The following is an 18,844-nucleotide window of genomic DNA, read 5'->3' on the forward strand; positions in this document are numbered from 1 at the left end:
CGCGACAGCTACGACCTCACGAGGGAAATTATCCTACTCATGATTTGGAATTGGCTGCGGTGGTTCATGCGCTAAAAATTTGGAGACACTACCTCATTGAAAAAAGGTGCCAAATTTTTACCGATCACAAGAGCCTTAAATACATATTTACTCAGCCGGATTTAAATCTCGATCAACGAAGATGGCTAGAGTTGGTCAAGGATTATGATCTTGGAATAAATTATCACCCGGGTAAGGCCAACGTGGTTGCCGATGCCGTCAGTCGAAAGCCTGCCAGCTTAAATGCCATATTCAAATCCTTGCCTCTCAAACTCCAAGAGGAGATCGCTCAGCTCAACCTGGTCATAGTGGATGCTGGCCTCGCTAATACTTTGGAAGTTACCCCCACACTTGAGGAAGAGATCCGCAAGGCCCAGACAGCTGACATCGAACTACAAAAGCGTGCCAAGAGCCCGATGGCACGGCAGACCCCAAATTTCTCCAAGGATAAATTCGATACCCTCCGATTCTGTGGACGGATTTGTGTACCCAATCAGCCGGACATAAAGAATAAAATCATGTCGAAAGCACATGAATCCTCATATTCCATTCACCCGGGAGGTACAAAAATGTATGAGGACCTTAGACAAATATTCTGGTGGGAGGGAATGAAGAAAGATATTGCCTATTTTGTGGCCTGTTGCGACATATGCAACAAGGTGAAGGCAGAGCATCAGAAGCCAGCCGGACTCCTCCAACCACTGTCGGTTTTGCAATGGAAATGGGATGACGTTTGTATGGATTTTATTATAGGATTGCCTAAGACTCAGCAAGCAAATGATGCAATCTGGGTCATAGTGGACACCTTAACCAAGGTTGCTCACTTCATTCCGATCAACACCAGATATCGAGCATATCAACTTGCACAACTGTATGTATCCAGAATCATTAGTCTGCATGGAGTACCCTGAACTATCACTTCCGACCGAGGTTCCCTGTTCACCTCCGCTTTTTGGTCCCATCTCCATCAAGCCTTGGGGATAGCACTGAAATATAGTACTGCTTATCATCCTCAGACCGATGGACAGACAGAGCGGGTAAATCAAATACTCAAAGATATGTTGTGAGCCTGTGCTTTAGCTCAAGGACCTAAATGGGAAGACTGCTTGCCATGCCGAGTTTTCCTATAACAACAACTTCCAGACCAGTCTAAAGATGTCACCGTATGAAGATATGTATGGCCGTAAGTGCCGCACTCCTTTAAATTGGTCTCAAACTGGAGATAGCTGTATCTTTGGAATAGATCTCATGATGGAAGCTGAGAAACAAGTTAAGGAAATCAGAGACAGATTGCAATTGGCCAAATCTCGACAGAAAAGTTATTATGATGCAAAGCACCGGCAGGTCAGTTTTGAACCCGGAGAGCACGTATACCTCCGAGTCACTCCTATGAAAGGAGTCAAGAGATTTCAAACCCTTGGAAAGTTGGCACCCAGATTTATTGGTCCATTCCCGGTTATGTCTCGAGTGGGTACTATTGCATATCAATTGGAACTACCCGCTGAATTGGCAGACGTGCACAACGTGTTTCATGTTTCACAATTGAGACGATGCATATCCCCGCCTGAGAAAAGGACCGCTATGGCTGAGGTTGAGTTGGCAAATGATTTAACTTATGAAGAGAGACCGTTTTGAATTTTGGATCAGATGGAAAGGGTCACTCACAGTAAAGTAAGGAAATTTTACAAAGTTTAGTGGGAGCATCACACAGAGTCAGAATCAACTTGGGAGCAGGAAGAATTTCTACAGTCACATTATCCAGAGTGGTTTTCCATGCAACCGAATCTCGAGGACGAGATTCATTCTAAGTGGGGGAGGTTTGTGACAGCCTGGCTTTTGCCCTCTCTCATTTGCTTGATTTTCCTTTGGATTCAATTTGAAACTTGGAGTTTTTGAATCTTTTCATATGGACTTAAACACTTGGGTACCCTTGGCTTTCACCCAAGCGCTTCATTTGCCTCCCTTATCATCATTCCCCTTCTGATCCACCCCAAAATAATCTTTGGAATATTTTTCTTAAATGAAAAATATTCATTTCTCTCTCAAAACCCTAGCTAGATCACTATGCTCCAAAGCAACCCTAATTTTTATGGCTCAGAAAAATCTGAGATAATTCACAAATATTCTTTGAACCCTATAGCACCTTCGTGAGCAAAAATATTTCGTCAATTTTTGGGATATTTTTGCTACAGAAAATATTTTCTGTTCTGGACAGAAATGGTGGTTTCTACAACAACTACCATTTTACTTTCTCCATTGTGCATGGTTTTCTTGTGCATTTTCACCTTAGTAACTCATGGCTAACCTCCAAAGCACAGCCTCCAACTTCCAGCCATTTGACCTCAGTAACCTCTCAAAGTCATTGACCAGAAACTTACCTGGCATGTAAAAACTTCTCTACTGCACCTGGATCCAAACCAAAGCGTGGTAACCTCTCAATCTACCACAAACAACACGCCAGACATGAAGTTTAGGCTTAGCTCAGCCTGATGTCATAGTCCACGCGGTGACCGTGTTCGTCCAGGGGTGCTGGCATGCGTGTTGACGCGCTCTGAGTGCCGCCGAACGATCTGTCGCGCGTGTTCGCTTCCCCCACCTGCCGTAGCGCGCCAAACTTCGCCACCATCTTTGCCTCAATGTCCTTAACTCCTCCCTGGCGCTCGCGGATGACGGAGCTCGCCGCAGTGAGCACGGGCGCGGACCGGCCAACCCAACAGTGCGGTGCGCACTGTGCTCGTCGCCTTCCCCTCGCTCCTGTGCTCGCCCCCCTCGCCCATAGTTCCCGCGTGAGCTACGTTGCCTTCTCCCCCTCTCACTGACGCCGCTCGTCGCCGGGCGCCGTGGACAGGTGTCCACTGGCGGAGCCCGAACCCCCCTCTCCGCTCACCTATAAATGGAGCCGCCCCCAGCCTCCTCGAGCACCATCCACCACTCCCACACAACCCACAAGCGAGTAGGAAGCCGTAGCCCGGCCGGGCAGGCCGCGGGCCGCCGTCCTCGAGCTCGAGCTCGCCGGCGATCCCCTCTAGTCGCCGTGGTAGCTCCAGCCCATCCCAGGCCAGGGCAACACTTCCAAGGCCTCCGCCTCTTTCCAGTGAAGCCATCACATCCACCTGGAGCCCCTGGAGTTGCCTCTGCTCGCCGTCTTCTTCATCTCCGGTGACCACCGCGTTCTGCCTCCACTTGCAAGGTTGATTCCGACGCCGTCCAACCACCCCTAGCCACGTTACGGGTACGGGCAGGTGCGCCACTGTCCCCTCTCTCCATCCCTCCCTCTTGTTTTGGCCAAGGAGTCCTCGTCGCCGGTGAGAGCTCCGGCGGAGCTGCGACTCCCTCTGTTTCCTTCTCCCCCTCCTTCTCACCTGACTAGCAGGGCCCGCTAGTCAGCCACTCTGTACGCGCGTGAAGCGGTACGAGTTGTGGCGCCCTCAGGCTTTACACCTTCGACGTCACCCCCCTAGTCTGTTTATGTAAATTCAAAGTTAATTCAATTCCAGAGAGCTTCAAACGGCCATAAATTTTCAACCATAAGTCCAAATGAATTGATTCTTTTTGCATATTGTTCTTTGCAAAGAAATCTAACAACTCACCAAAAATGAGATTTTTCTGAGTTGTCTAGAATTTCTGGTGATTTTCAGAAGAGTTCTTGATATTTTCTTCTTGTGTTTATAATTATTTTCAGAGGGTGAGGCTTGTCTTGAGGATCACCAGAAGGCTTGTGAACCTCATCTGCACTAAGGCAAGCCACAACAACATTTTCATGGTGCCATTTCAATATTGATGATTTTCTTACTTGTATGATATGATTAATCCATGTATTTAAATAACTATTATGTTATTTATATTCTGTTAAGTGTGTGTTAGTATTATGCTTGATTTACAGAACCTTGAAACTAGCTTAGTTGGTAAAGAAGCTTATATAATTGTGGTAACGATAAAATGATTTGTTATGCATGTGGATAATGGATTAAAGTTATTTTCTTACATAAATAAAAATGGTTAAATTTGCTAGAAAATATCCTGTTAAGTGCTTGTTTAGCCAATTTACCTAATTTACAGAATGTTTGAACCTAACTTGATTGGTAAAGAAATTAGGATTTGCTTGCGATGATGATAGTAGAAGCTTTGCTATGCATGTGAGGAATTAATCGGAGTTATTTGCTTGCATGAGAAAATAATATTGCTTGATGCAAAATATATGGTTAAAGTAAGACCAGGAAAGTAATATAAGTTTTTGATGCTTATGTTTAGTGTGAATATGGTTGACATTAGTCATTTTCGTATTATGTGATGCATGTGTAGTATTGCATTTCATGGCATGCTATGACACCGGTCATTTTCCTTTTAAGTTGAACCTGAATATAACTCAACCTAAATATATCGTTGACTGGGTCATGGTGCCACTGAATCAAGATTTTCCCAGTGCAACCACATTTGCCTTTGTGGGAAGGCCTTGATTCGGTCCATTGACATGCCTCTAGTCAGTGCCTCCAACTAGGGAAGGTTATGGGCGTGCTTACCCTGGCCCGGTAAGCAGGCATAACCTTGTGTGCCCCTGTTTGAGATTTTTGGTACCGGTCCTCGTGAGGGAAGTTTTGTCCACGACGGTGGTCGGTGTGTCTTTGGTAGACATGGGGCCACCCAGGACTAGCCCGTTGGGGATTGGGTCGGAGTGGCCGGGAGAGTGTCATGGCAATGGAAGGGTTTCGTCGGAATGCCGTTGGTCCACCCGAATGGGAGTGCGAGGCCATGGGTTCCGAGGTGTGGGTACAGTGTGCTACCTCTGCAGAGTGTATAATCTATCGATAGCCGAGTCCACCGTTACGAACAACTCGTAGTAGGTCCCACCATGAGTCAACGTTTAATAAACATGCACACTAAGTTATGATCATTGCACTGATGATGATGGCTGAAAGGCCATCGAGATGTTCGAGACCACGATGGTGGTTTGGTGGTGATCGCCGTAAGGATCACGAGTTACTTTGGTGGTGATCGCCGTAAGGATCACAAGTTACTCTAGTTAAGACCACAATGGTGGTTTGGTGGTGATCGCCATAAGGATCACAAGTTACTCTGGTTAAGACCGCGATGGTGGTTTGTTTGTGATCCGAGAACGATCACGATTGGTAAGTCGGTACCGCGGGATGTTTATCCCAGGAGCATGAGCACAACATGTTGGAACATTATTGCATCGTTAATTGGTTAAATATCATGATATTGTTTTTCATTATGATTATGCCTGTTGTGAGCTTGCAAGTACATTCAATGTACTGACCTGGCGTGTCATGCTAGATTTTAGGAAAGTCGCGTTGGAAAGGAGCGCTGCTCGATTCTAGATCGTATCCACATCGGTGTCCTTGTGATATGGAGTTTCCGCTACGACGTTGTTCCGCTGCCGCGTAGTTGATATGATCGAGGCCCCTTTATGTTCACTAAATAATTTACATATTGTTCAGCCACACCGTGCGTGCGGCTCGCCCTCGACATCTATTATAATATAAACTCTGAGCCGCTAGCATCAATAAAGCGGTTGTTTTTCTATACCAAGATGTTGTGTGTTGCCCGAAGACATGGTCTCTGGGCTGGCAATGCAGGGTAAACCGGTCGCTCTGAGCCGGGGTGCCACACATGCCTTATGGCAAAAGGTGCTAAGGTAACTGAATGCTACCTATCTGAGGGAAGTGATGATGAATTTGGACCCAGCTATATCAAACTTGCTTCCCTTGCCACTAAACAACAAAGAGCTTTGGAAAAAGTTCAAAATATGCTAGACAAAAGCGATGATATGTTGGGTGAAGAAATGGATTGTTCTAAAGCTTTGGCTGAAAGTCTTCAGAGACTTCAGACTAAGTTTGATAATCTTTAGAGTCATCATAACACTCTCTTATCTGATCATGATAAGCTTTCTTATGAATTTCTTCAAAGAAAGCAAGATCTTGAGAAGCTAAGAGTGAGTTATGAAGATCTTCAGAAGGAACACGATTCATTACTTGCTCAAAAAATCAGTTCCGCTTAGGTTGAATTCAGTCCACCATGTTTGAAATGCATTGAACGAGAATCTGCTAATTCTTCACCTGAAAGTTCAAATTCTTCTATTGCTGCAAATTCTTCAACTGTCTCTACTATCACAAATTCCTCATCAGAGGATGTTGCTAGTATCACTGACCATGCAGGGCTGAATGAATTGTATGTGACAGGCATGTACAAAAGGTTCAAAGGGCATCAGGCATGCACTTTGTGATGTTCTTAAAAAGCAGATCCTCAACAGGAACCCTAGGAAAGAGGGTATTGCCTTTGAGAGGAAACTCAAAGCTGATGGGACCTACTGGAAACCTAAGCAGTATCCCAAAACCTCATGGGTTGCTACAAAGGGACCTTCAGTGGATCCATCTACTGTATCTAATTTTACATGTGAATCTTCATATTCTTCTGATGAGTCATTTGACTCCAATTATAATCTGTTCAAAAATCAGAATGGTGAAGTATTCGCTTGATATGTTGGCACTAACTGCAGGAATGGCCCCCCTATGAAGAAAATCTGGGTTCCCAAAAGGTGCCTTGAAAGTCTTCAGGTGAATGTCATCATGACACCACCTGTGAAGAATAGGAACCCCAGATCAAATTCTTCATATGGACCAAAGTCTTCATATGGATCCAAGTTCACATATGGACCAAATTTCTCACGTGGATCAAATTCCTCATATGGATCCAGATCCTCATATGAACATCATCGTGCTAACCCTTCTGTTTCGCAGGGAACATCTAAGGGTTATGAATATGTGCATTATTCTTCAAATCATTATGTTCATAAGTCCTCGAAGAATTTCTCTGCTTATTCATATTCTTACTCTAACCCCTCTCATGTGAAACGAAGTGGATTGGCTTCTATGCCACCTTTCTCTTATGGAGCTCGCAGAATGATGAACTCTTTGCCACCCCTCCAAATGTGGGTGGTGAAGAAAAAGAACTAATCTCTTATGCAGGGTCCGGTCTCCAGATGAACCTAAGCGTCTGAAGAATTTGCTGGAGACCTGAGTATGCTTGAAAGGACGCAAGCTAACCATGAAGAAATGAATTCTCATTCCTCACGTCCTCATACTGCTATACCCGTTTTATTGCGTGATGAAATTAATCTGATGAATTGGATGTCATATTCTTCACTGCTGAAGTATATGAGTTTGTAAGATGTACAAATCACATGACTGGTGACAGGAACTTATTGATGGACACTGCTTTATCTCCATCACATCTGAAGCATATCACCTACACTGACAAAGGAAAAAAAAATCAAGGTATTGGGTCTAGGTAAGGTTGCAATCTCAAAGGATCGACACACAGACAAATTCATGCTTGCCGAGTCCTTAGGGTTCAACCTCATGTCTGTCTCAATGCTTTGTGATCTTGATATGGTTGTTGTCTTTGGCAATTATCGTTGTGTTGTGACCATGGAAGCTTACAATTCCAAAGTCTTCGAAGGCTTTAGGAGAGGAGATATGTATATTGTTGATTTCTCTACAGGACCACAACCTGCTACATGTCTACTTGCAAAAGCTTTAGAAGGCTGGCTATGGCATCGACGACTTGGTCATGCTGGGATGAGGAACTTGCACACTCTGGCGAAGAAGGAGCATGTCATTGGCATCGAGGGTGTCAAATTCCTCAAGGACCATCTATGTGGAGCTTGTGAAGCTGGAAAGATGACCAAGGCCAAGCATCCCTCAAAGACCATCATGACTACCACTTGTCCATTTGAATTGCATCACATGGATCTCTTTGGCCCAACTCATTATGCCACATTTACTAATGCTGCATCTTTATATGGCTTTGTCATTGTTGATGACTATTCGCATTACACATGGGTGCATATCATCACTTACAAAACTGAAGTGCAGGAAGTCTTCAAAAGATTTTCCTCGAGGGCTTCAACCAACTTTTGTGTAAAGATCAAGCACATCAGAAGTGACAATGGAACCGAGTTCAAGAATACTGGTCTTGATGACTATCTTGATGAACTTGGTATCACTCACGAGTTATCTGCTCCCTATACTCCTCAGCAGAATGGCGTCGTGGAGCGCAAGAACAAGACTCTTGTTGAGATGGCTCACACTATGCTTGACGAATACAAGACGCCTCCTCGCTTCTGGCCCGAGGCAATTTATACCGCGTGCCACATCATCAACAGGGTATATCTTCACAAATTCTTCAGAAAGACCTCATATGAACTCCTCACTGACAAGAAACCCAATGTCAGTTATTTCAAAGTCTTTGGTGTTAAATGTTGGATTAGAGATCCTCATCACAATTCTAAATTTGCACCAAAAGCACATGAAGGTTTTATGCTTGGTTATGGAAAGGACTCGCACACCTACAGAGTCTTCAACACCTATCACCACAAGGTTGTTGAAACTGTAGATGTGCGGTTCGATGAAACTAACGGCTCGCAAAGAGAGCACCTACCTACGGTGCTAGATGAAATACCACCTGAGGAATCCATCAAGTTCAAGGCTACTGAGGATGTCATTCCTACCGAAGAATCTGTTGAAGAAGTCATTCCCGATCATAAAGAACATCATGCTGCTGCACCTGAGGAAAATGGCTCTGAAGAAATGCTGAGCCCCCTCAACGCCGTCAACCCGCTCATCCTCGCATTGCTAATGAAGTGCAGATTGAAAGAATCATCAACGATATCAAAGCACCAGGTCCTCTCACCCACTCAAAAGATTCACATTTGTCTAACTTTTGTGGGCAATTTGCTTTTGTCTCTATGACAGAGCCCACTAAAGTAGATGAAGCATTTCTGGAGCCTGAGTGGATTCAAGCAATGCAAGGGGAATTACATCAGTTCGAGGCTAAGGATGGCAATTTTACCCATGGACATGGATATCCGACCTGAATGGACAGGGTCTAGATATGCTTTTGTGTCCATGGACGCTGCCCAAACCCGACCCGATTGCTCGTGGGTAGGACATGGATATAATATTGTACCGGTGGATATATCCAAACCCGACCCAATAGTGTGACTTAATGGGCCAAAATCTGCTATCCCTACCCCACAGTCACATGTCTCACTGCAATTTTACACTTTGTTATCTAAAACATGTAAAAGAATTTCACAATCTCCGTCGTAACTTTTATTAGTTGACATTCAATCCCCTGGGTAACATACTCCAATGCCCATTCCCTTATTTTTATCTCCTTGTTAAATGACTCGTCATTCACAACTATTAGAAAAATACTAAATGATCTTAGCTTGTTAGTGGATGTTGATTTACCATAAGTTGATGTTTAGCATAAGTGAGGCCTAGCCTACCATAAGGTGAAGAATGAAGGAGCTTATGTTAACACGGTGTTATGTGTAATTTATATTTCTTGAGAGGACCCAAAGGATATCCAGTGGGTATGGATATCCATCGGGTTTGGACATGGACACAATTTATCACCCATGGATTTTTTGTGGATGGACAAAGATTGTCTTCATGGATATGGATATGGATTTAATATTGTTCAACCCGATCCAAACCCGACCCATTGCCATCCTTAGTTCGAGCTCAACAATGTGGGGGAACTCCTCAAGCGTCCAGACCCACGCAAGCACAATATCATCGACACCAAATGGATCTACCACAACAAGCAAGATGAAAATGGCCTTGTGGTGAGGAATAAGGCACGACTTGTAGCTCAAGGCTACACATAGGTTGAAGGAATTGATTTCGATGAAACTTTTGCACCTATTGCTAGACTTGAGGCTATTCGCGTATTACTTGCTTATGTTAACCATCATAATATCATCTTATATCAAATGGATGTGAAAAGTGCATTCCTCAATGGTAAGCTTGAGGAAGAAGTATATGTTGCTCAATCCCCGGGTTTTGAAGATCCAAAGCATCCCGACAAAGTCTTCAGACTCAATAAGGCCCTCTATGGCCTCAAGCAGGACCCTCGGGCGTGGTATGATACTTTTAAGGAATTCCTCATGAAGAAAGGCTTCAAACCCGGTTCACTTGACCCAACTCTTTTCACCAAAATCTATGATGATAAATTATTTGTGTGCCAAATATATGTTGATGATATCATCTTTTGGCTGTACTGACCAACGTTACAGTGATGAATTTGCCTATATGATGAGTGAAGAATATCAAATGTCTATGATGGGAGAATTAAAATTCTTCTTAGGTCTTCAAATACGTCAACAGCACAATGGCATCTTCATATCTCAAGAGAAATACCTCAAGCATGTGTTGAGGAAATTCGGCATGCAAGATTGCAAAGGTGTCAAAATCCCTATGCCCACAAATGGCCATTTATGCAAAAGGTATACCACTCCATGATTGGCCCTTTATTGTATTTATGTGCATCTAGGCTAGATATTATGCTTAGTGTTTGCATGTGTGCACTACAAAAAAAACACTTTCGTGATGATACGTGTTTGTCATAGTAGGTCGCATTTTTGTCATGCATGTACATCCATGACGATTTTATCACAAAATCAAGATAGTCATACCTGTGCTGTCATACAACTGTTCCATGACATTACCAAAATTATCATCACGGAATTGTCCACTTTCATGACGATAAATCGCGCATCACAGAAGCGCTTTCGTCAAGGGTGACCGACACGTGGCATCCACCGTAACGGAACACCGTTAAGCTATCGTGTCCGGTTTTGGATCCGATAACCCGTTAACAGCCCCGATCAATGGGGATTTTCCACATGTAAAATCATCATTGGCTGGAGGAAACACATGTCGGCTCATCGTTGGGACAGATGTCATCCACTCATTGGACCCAAGGCGCCTATGATACGTCGACACGTGGCACGACCCAACAAAGGCCCATTCCTGTGAAAAGGCCGGCCCGCTTGACTTGGTCAAAAGGTGGCGGGCCGACCCACAGAAAGCCTGTTAACGGCATGTTCGCATATAGCCCATTTACAGCTCGCTAACTCATGGCCCGTTACTGTCTACCGGAATTAGGCCCAGTAGCGTCATCTGGACTGTCCAATATGATTCTATCCCATTGTAACTTCCAGCCCATGTATGGCCCATGATGTATTTCGGCCCATATGAGTCCCTTTGTAACTCTTGGCCCATTAACGACCCGTGGTGAAACCGGCCCGTAATGAACAGTGTATCGCTTTATACCCATTAGCGTCCCATTATTCCATTGGGTCGTTTCCAGCCCGTGTTACCTTTCGGCCTCTTCTTGGGCTCATTTCCAGCATTCGGTTACTTACGGCCCGTTACTGGCCTTTTTTGCTTGTGGGCCAAATTTAGCCCGTGGATACAGTCGGCCCATTTGTGGCCCATTAATCTATTGGGCCATTTTCATAGCATCATCAAATACGGCCTATTAACGGCCTGTTATGGTCAGCCCATAAAAAGTATGATTTCCACTCTAGCCCGTTTACGTCCCCTTATACGAATCGTACAAGGCCCATAGATGAGACGACCCGTAGAAGGCCCATTGATCCGATGGCCCATAGAAGGTCCATTGATCTGACGGCCCATAGAAGGCCCATGGATCCGACAACCCATAGAAGGCCCATGGATCTGACAGCCGATAGAAGGCCCATGGATCCGTCAGCCCATAGAAGGCCATGGATAGTCCATCCCGTAGATGGCCCATGGATCGTACGGCCTGTGGAGGGCCATGGTCACTACAACATTTGGGCGAGTTGGCCCCCGTTTGAATGATATAGCATATTCAAAGAATTATCCTACTCTATACTATCACCTCGAAAAAACATACACTGTACAATAAAGAGACTAAGCCATAGAAACGTGGAATAATCCTACACTATACAATAAAGAAATTACAGCCGATTATACCCACTGGGCATTATGGTTCGGCACCAGTGATAATAAAGCATACACAAACATCAAATTACATACACTGGGGAAATACAACTCCTACATCATGGATGCGCATCAACATAACTTACCATTTGGACTATAATCTCTTCAGAAAATAGGATTGGCCAGATTTAGATAGCACAAATTTTAGTCTGCAAAATCTCCAATTCCTTCATTGTTACCTCAGTGTCTTGTTTCATTTTTTGACTCCTGAATCTAATACCTACATGTCCAATCTCAACTTGTTGATTGTACGTTGAGAATCATGTACATGTTATCTTGCCACCTCTAGTTGATGCTCGAGAACATCAACACATTCCAATTCCAATCCATAATCATTCGGTAATGGCCATGCCGCATTGCTCGCAGATCTTTGTGTTGATGTCACTTCATCCTGAAATGTTTCTGTAAGTACACATGACTAGGGCAAAAATATAGTTACAACAGTGAAGCGAGCAAGACAGACTATTTTGTACATGGAAAAATAGGACTAACAATAATGTTACACGTCATGAAGCATAAGCATGTGATATTTTAAAAATTATAAAAAAGGTAGTCTGTGCAGCCTGCATACCGAAATCTCTCTTAGCTGACCAGAGTAGCATGATGTTGGGGCTCAATCCAAAACACATACAAGTTACAAATTTAGACAACACGTTGTGTAGAAGTAAGTAAGCAGTTGGCCATTCTGTAGCTCAATTAAAGTCTTAGGGAGCATAATGAACAGCAGAGGGTTTCATACAAACATACTACAGCAAGCAAAACTATGCAATCATGAGCCTAGTATAAACTAGATTGTGAGCCTCATGCAATAATAGTTGGTTAATAGACTTCAAAGCTTCAGGCACACTTCGGCAGAGTAATTAAATGGTAAGGCCTTTAATTATGTCAACTAATAGTTATACAAGTACCCAACATCAGGCATCATTCTTTGGGAATCTCATTAACTGAGGACAAATAAAGCAATTGAAAAGAGAAAATTAACTATGCCTGAAACAAGCAAGGAATTGAACTGTTGAGTTGGATACGGTGACTTACCTTAACAGGTTGAAGAGGCTCAGCGCAGCTCCTACTTCTCTTGCGAGGCTCCTTCCTAACATCTTGTACTTGGAAATCCTCAATCTTATCTTCATTGCACCCCCTCTACAAGGTGGCACAAACTAGTTACTCGTCTCCTTGGAAGATAAATATGCATAATTTCCCGTCCGCGAACACAAAAGGATGAGGTTATAACAAAACAACACCACATAATGAAACATGCCGCATCTCTTGCACTTACACACAATGAAATGAGCATTTACTATGTCTGCACTTTGTAAAAACTAGGCATACCTTCAAACTGGATCTCCAGGTACTCTTGGAGAGCCTACTTTGGTGTACAGCCAAACCTTTATGTCACCTATAAGTTAGAATAGGCCCCACTACAACAGCCCTTAGTGTTTAAATCGTTGACAAGCTCTATTAGAGTGTTAGGTCAAGAACAACAAGTAATCAAAGCAAACAGTCCTAGTATGGCTGGCTGATGCAAACAAGCAATTGAACAGATGTGTGAGCAAATCTTATATATCAAGAAAAGAAGCAAAGAAGGAGGTTTAAAGACCACACTTGATTGAACAGATTTAAGGGGCACTTAAACATCATGTGCAACGTATGAACTAACATAAACATTGCATATTCCAGATTCTACAATGGAATGCACATGTATTAGGTTATGGCATGTATGATGATGCCTAAATGTACACTATAGCAGGCAGGAGTGATTCATCATTGCACGCACAATTCAATTGCAGGTTAAGGGCCAGTTCTATTCCGCCTTTTCAGGGATTATTGTCAAAATAAGCCATAAAAGATGTAAAGAAGTCATTTTTGAGTTATGGGCTTGGGCTTAACTAATTTTGCTTTGGAGGGGGTGTTTTGGGTAGAACCTCACTAAAAATTGAAGGGAATGGGAATAATGAAATGACTCTGTTGTCTTCCTATATTACACTCAAAATGCAACTATTGACGCCCACGTCACACCTCACCCTCAAGTAAAAACAAACACGCAAGCGTTCATTGCCCTGCCCGCTTGCATCTCCTCTCCCCTTTCCCTCTACCTCGATCCCCTGCCTGCAGCACTAGGGTTCCTCCAGTGAGTCGTCGCCACTGGTCCCATCTTGCCTGGTCCTTGACGATGCTCTGTCTAGCTAGGCTACATGGCCGGCGGGTAGGGGCAAATCTCCCTGGATGCTCCTCCCTCTGGCGTCGCCCCTCATTCTCATGGTCTCCAGCAGCTGCTCCACTGTGGTTCATCCAACGCACTACTCCGGCAGGCGCTGCACAACTACGGCTGATGCCACACTGCGGCAGAAGGCACCTTATTCCCCCTCCCCACCTCCCAGGTCGTGGCCTTGAGGTGTTGTTGAAGGATGAGCTCAAGGTGAGGATCTCCTCTGATTCTTTGCCAAATTTTCATTCTGATCCACTATACGATGAATTTCTATGAGCTGCTTCTGCTGCTGCTATATGATGCATTGCTATGAGCTGCTCCTGCTGCTATATGATTAATTGCTATGAGCTGCTACTGCTATATGATGAATTGCTATGAGTTGCTTCTACTATATGATGAATTGCTATGAGTTGGTGCTGCTATATGATGAGTTGCTATAAGCTGCTCCTGCTGCTGCTGTATGATGAATTGCTATGAGCTGCTCCTGCTGCTGCTATATGATGAATTGCTATGAGTTGCTCCTTCTGCTGCTATATGATGAATTGCTATGAGCTGCTCCTGCTACTGCTATATGATGAATTGCTATGAGCTCCTCATGCTGCTGCTATATGATGAATTGCACACTGCTGCTGCTGTATGATGAGTTGCTATGAGCTGCTGCTGCTATATGATGGTTTCAGGTGGTGCTGCTATATGATAATAACCAGCCACTAGGACCATCAAATTTCAATAAATAATTGTTCTTCATTTAAATGTGGGTCATGCATTCTTTGTTTAAATTAGGCAATGGGATCTCTATGTAAAACATTGACCAAAGTAGATTGTGCCAAGTAGATGGTATCTTTGTATTTGCATTTTGAGCAAATAGTGATGGTCTGTTTTCATATCATATTAATTACTGCACTGGGTTCAATTTGTGATGTTTGCAAGTCAAATTAATTTTCATATGGGCAGCAAAATGAAAAAATATAATGCAATCTAGACTTTTCACTGATCATACCAAAGATAAGCTGAAAACACAATGAAAAGAACTGGTTGGCTTATTACATGGAGCTTATATTCACAGGTGCTTATTTTCTTAGGATAACTCGTAATAACTATCCCTAAGAAACTTGGCCAATAGAACTGACATACAAATAACATGTCACGATGATTGCAATGGAGGAGTGACGTACCATAGCACACTATATAGGCTCACCGCTGCCTCTCCTTTTTTTGCGATGTTCCATGAAATTGTCACATACATCTTGTACTTTCTCATTGTGTAACCCTATATGCAAGTTGACACGGCTAATTTCAGACATCTCTACATGATAATACATTGCATATCCCTTGCGCATATTTAAACCACCAATTAATGATTGTGTGCGTAGCATAAACTAGCCATAACTCTGTGTGCTGGACTAGCAGGCACTCTAAGGGAGCCTAATGTATGCACTATAATTCCTACATGCCACCTACGATTTTGCATAATGTACCGCCTCTGTTCCTAAACATATGTCTTTGTAGAGATTCCAGTATGGACCACATACAGATGTATATAGATGCATTTTCGAGTGTAGATTCACTCATTTTGCTCCGTATGTAGCCTATAGTGGAATCTCCAGAAAGACATATATTTAGGAACGGAGGTACGAGGCAGTATCATGTATGACATCTACATATCTAATTTTGCAGCCAGTAGTAGAAATCATTGTCTGCACAAAGGGATAACTGGTCAAAAATCCTAGCAAAGCACGCTGGCAGGCACATAACAATACAAGAGAGAGAGACGCACTTACAAGATCATAGCAATGCATCAGTCTAGGATCTTGGTTGGCCAAGCTGTTAGATCCAGAAGAAACATCGTCCTTGTAGTTTTTGCCAGCTGCATAACAGGTAACACTGACCTATTAGTATATTTGAAGTACATCGGGCAGGTGATGCTGGACGGGTTTAAAGGTGACAAGTACCTAGGCCGTGGCGGGTGCTTGGCATCTTGCCAGATGGTGGGAATCAGGTTAGAAACGTCAAGGGTGATGATGCTATGCTGGCTGTCAGGGTCCGGTAAGGAGATCTAGAACTATCGAGTAGGGTGTTTGTGGAGCGGCTCTGGTAGGGCGGACTACGGTGTGGGCGAAGCGGATCTGTGGCCGTGGATGAGGGCGTAGGTGAAGCTGCTCCGGTGGTTGGGTTAAGGATGGTGTCGACGATGCGGATCTGCGACCATGGACGGGGCGTCAAAAGCTGCTCCGGTAGGTTGGATGAGGGTGCAAGGAAGCGGATCTGAGGCCGTGAACTTGTGAGTTGGCAAAGCGGCCCTGGTAGGGTTGAGAATGGTATAGGTGAAGCTACTCCAGTGAGGTTGACGATGGTGTCGGCGAAGCAGCTCCGGTAGGGTTGAGGAAGGTGTCGGCGAACAGGATCAGAGGCCGTCGACGGGGGCGTCGACGGGGCAGCTCCGGGGGGTGGACGAAGCGTCTCCGGTGGGGAGTACGAATGAGCCACTGCAGATGCGCTGCAGTTGACGAGAGAACCGGCGAAGCAGATCCAGCGCCGTGAACAAGGCCGACACTGAATGCGCTATGGTACAGTGGTGGATGACTAGTCTACTTGTTTCTAGGGGAGGTGGGAGGGGTAGATGCGGCCGCAGAAGCAGATCCGGCGAGGTGGACGTCGCTGGCAGTGAATGGGCTCTGGTACGCTGGTGGATGAGTAGTCTAGGGTTTCGAGAGGGGAGGGGAGAAAGGCCGATGAAGTACGGATGACGTGATGTAAGATGCTTTGGTGTTATGGAGTTAGTCGTTTTTGTGGGAGGGAGAGAGGAAATGGGGGTGCCGTGTAGTGGGGGGAGCCGGAAGTTACCAAAGCAGCCCCGACCTATTATGTAGATGAGGGCGGTATTGTAACTATTGGTCTCCGTGCACCAAGGTCAAAAGGGGAATTTCACGTGCTAAAGACTAAGGTGGCGGAAATTTTAGAAGGAGGCGGGAGATTTTGCCGCCTATGGGATCGTTCATATCCAGTTTCAACTAATTTTGGACCGTGCTAGCGGGAAGGTCATGCGAGACTGTGTACACGGGGCACACGTCAGCAGTTAATAACTGGTGTGAAGGCCACCCCAGAAAAAAGACAATAACTTTTTTTTGAAAATTAAAAACAGCAGGAGAGGCTCCTACTGTTTCTTTATTATAAGGGAGGACATGTACACTTTACATTTTGTACGGAGCCAAAGGGCTAAACAATAAAAGAAGGCTACATTTTATACAGAGGGGTTTTCGTGAAGAGCCAAATCCTGAATCAGGGTTTGGATAAAAGCATTGTTATCCCCTTTTGTCCTAAATGTTAGAATCTCAAGATCCTTCTTAAACATCCTGAGCCAGTCCAAGTGTGAGGCCACCTCACCATCAAATAAAACTTTATTTCTTTGCTTCTAGATGTTCCAAGCTGCAAGAATTGTGATTTCCTTGAATGCAGGGTTGTGCCAAGAGGTGTGAGCTGTATTGAACATTATTTGGATATCCCTTTCAGTCCCCCATTGGATTCCTATTGTATCCCCAGCACCTGATAGCAAATTGACATTCATATAAAAGGTGTCTGTTTGTTTCAAGCACATCAAGGTTGCACATGGGGCAGGAATGATCTTCTCCAATATTGAAGTGCCTTCGTAGGAGCATATCTCATGTGGTCACCCTATCCATTAACATGAGCCATGCAAAAACTTTGTGCCTCATGATGCATTTAGATTTCCATATTGAAGTTATATGGGTTGGGGCTGTTATATTTCTGAAGAGGAACTTATAGAATTTCCTAGGTTTTAATTGCTCATCTCCCCAACAAAGAATCCATTCATCGACATCCATTTGTTGTAGGGTCATAGTGTTTACTACGGGCATGATGTCATCAAGCTCTGATCTTGCTTCGATAGACAGAGGTAGATGGAACAACGTTGCAGGATCAGGATTGGAGTGGAACTGAGCCAAAGAAATGTCTTCATCTTGGGCATAAGAGAAAAGATGATTATGAGAATTCGAAAGGACCGTATCCCCCTGGCATAAGTCTTTCCAAAAAAGAACCATGTCACCAGCTCTAGGCATGCAAATCGTGATGCCTCTGAATATATCCATTAAGGAAAAACATCCTTCCACCAAAACGACCCACAAGCTGCATGTGCGTGAGGCACACCCTGGTCATAATATGCATTCCAAATCAGCATGACCCAAGGAACATCAACTTTGTGAATGAACTTGTGAAGGTATTCGATCAGTAGCACTTTGTTTTGTGCTTTAAGATCCAGAACCCCTAAGCCACCTTTTTTCTTTGGGCGACAGACCAAATCCCACGCTGCCAAGGAATGAGTTTTAGCATCTCGATCGGTAACTTTTCTGCACAGACAGTGTTGCCTTGCCCGATCAAATATATCAATCAACTTCAACGGGAGCTTGAGGAGACACATGGCAAATGACAGTAAAGATGAAAGTGCAGAATTAATAAGTTGCACTCTCTCTCCATAAGATAGCCATATGGCCATACCAGTTAATCTTCTTTCAAGTCTGTCTACCAGTGGCATAATTTCTCTAACTGTTGGTCGTGTGGTACCCACCGGGAGGCCTAGGTATGTGAAAGGCATGTTTCCAACTTGGCAACCAATTTCCATAGCTAGCTGACGAGCTTTCTCATCATTAATATTAATGGGCATCAATTGTGATTTTCCATAGTTTATTTTAAGCCCAGTTGCTCTAGCATAGGAATCAAGAATAGCTTT

Source organism: Triticum urartu, chromosome 3A (genome assembly GCF_056163025.1).
Source record: "Triticum urartu cultivar PI428250 chromosome 3A, HENAU_Tu73, whole genome shotgun sequence".
NCBI classification, from domain to species: domain Eukaryota; kingdom Viridiplantae; phylum Streptophyta; class Magnoliopsida; order Poales; family Poaceae; genus Triticum; species Triticum urartu.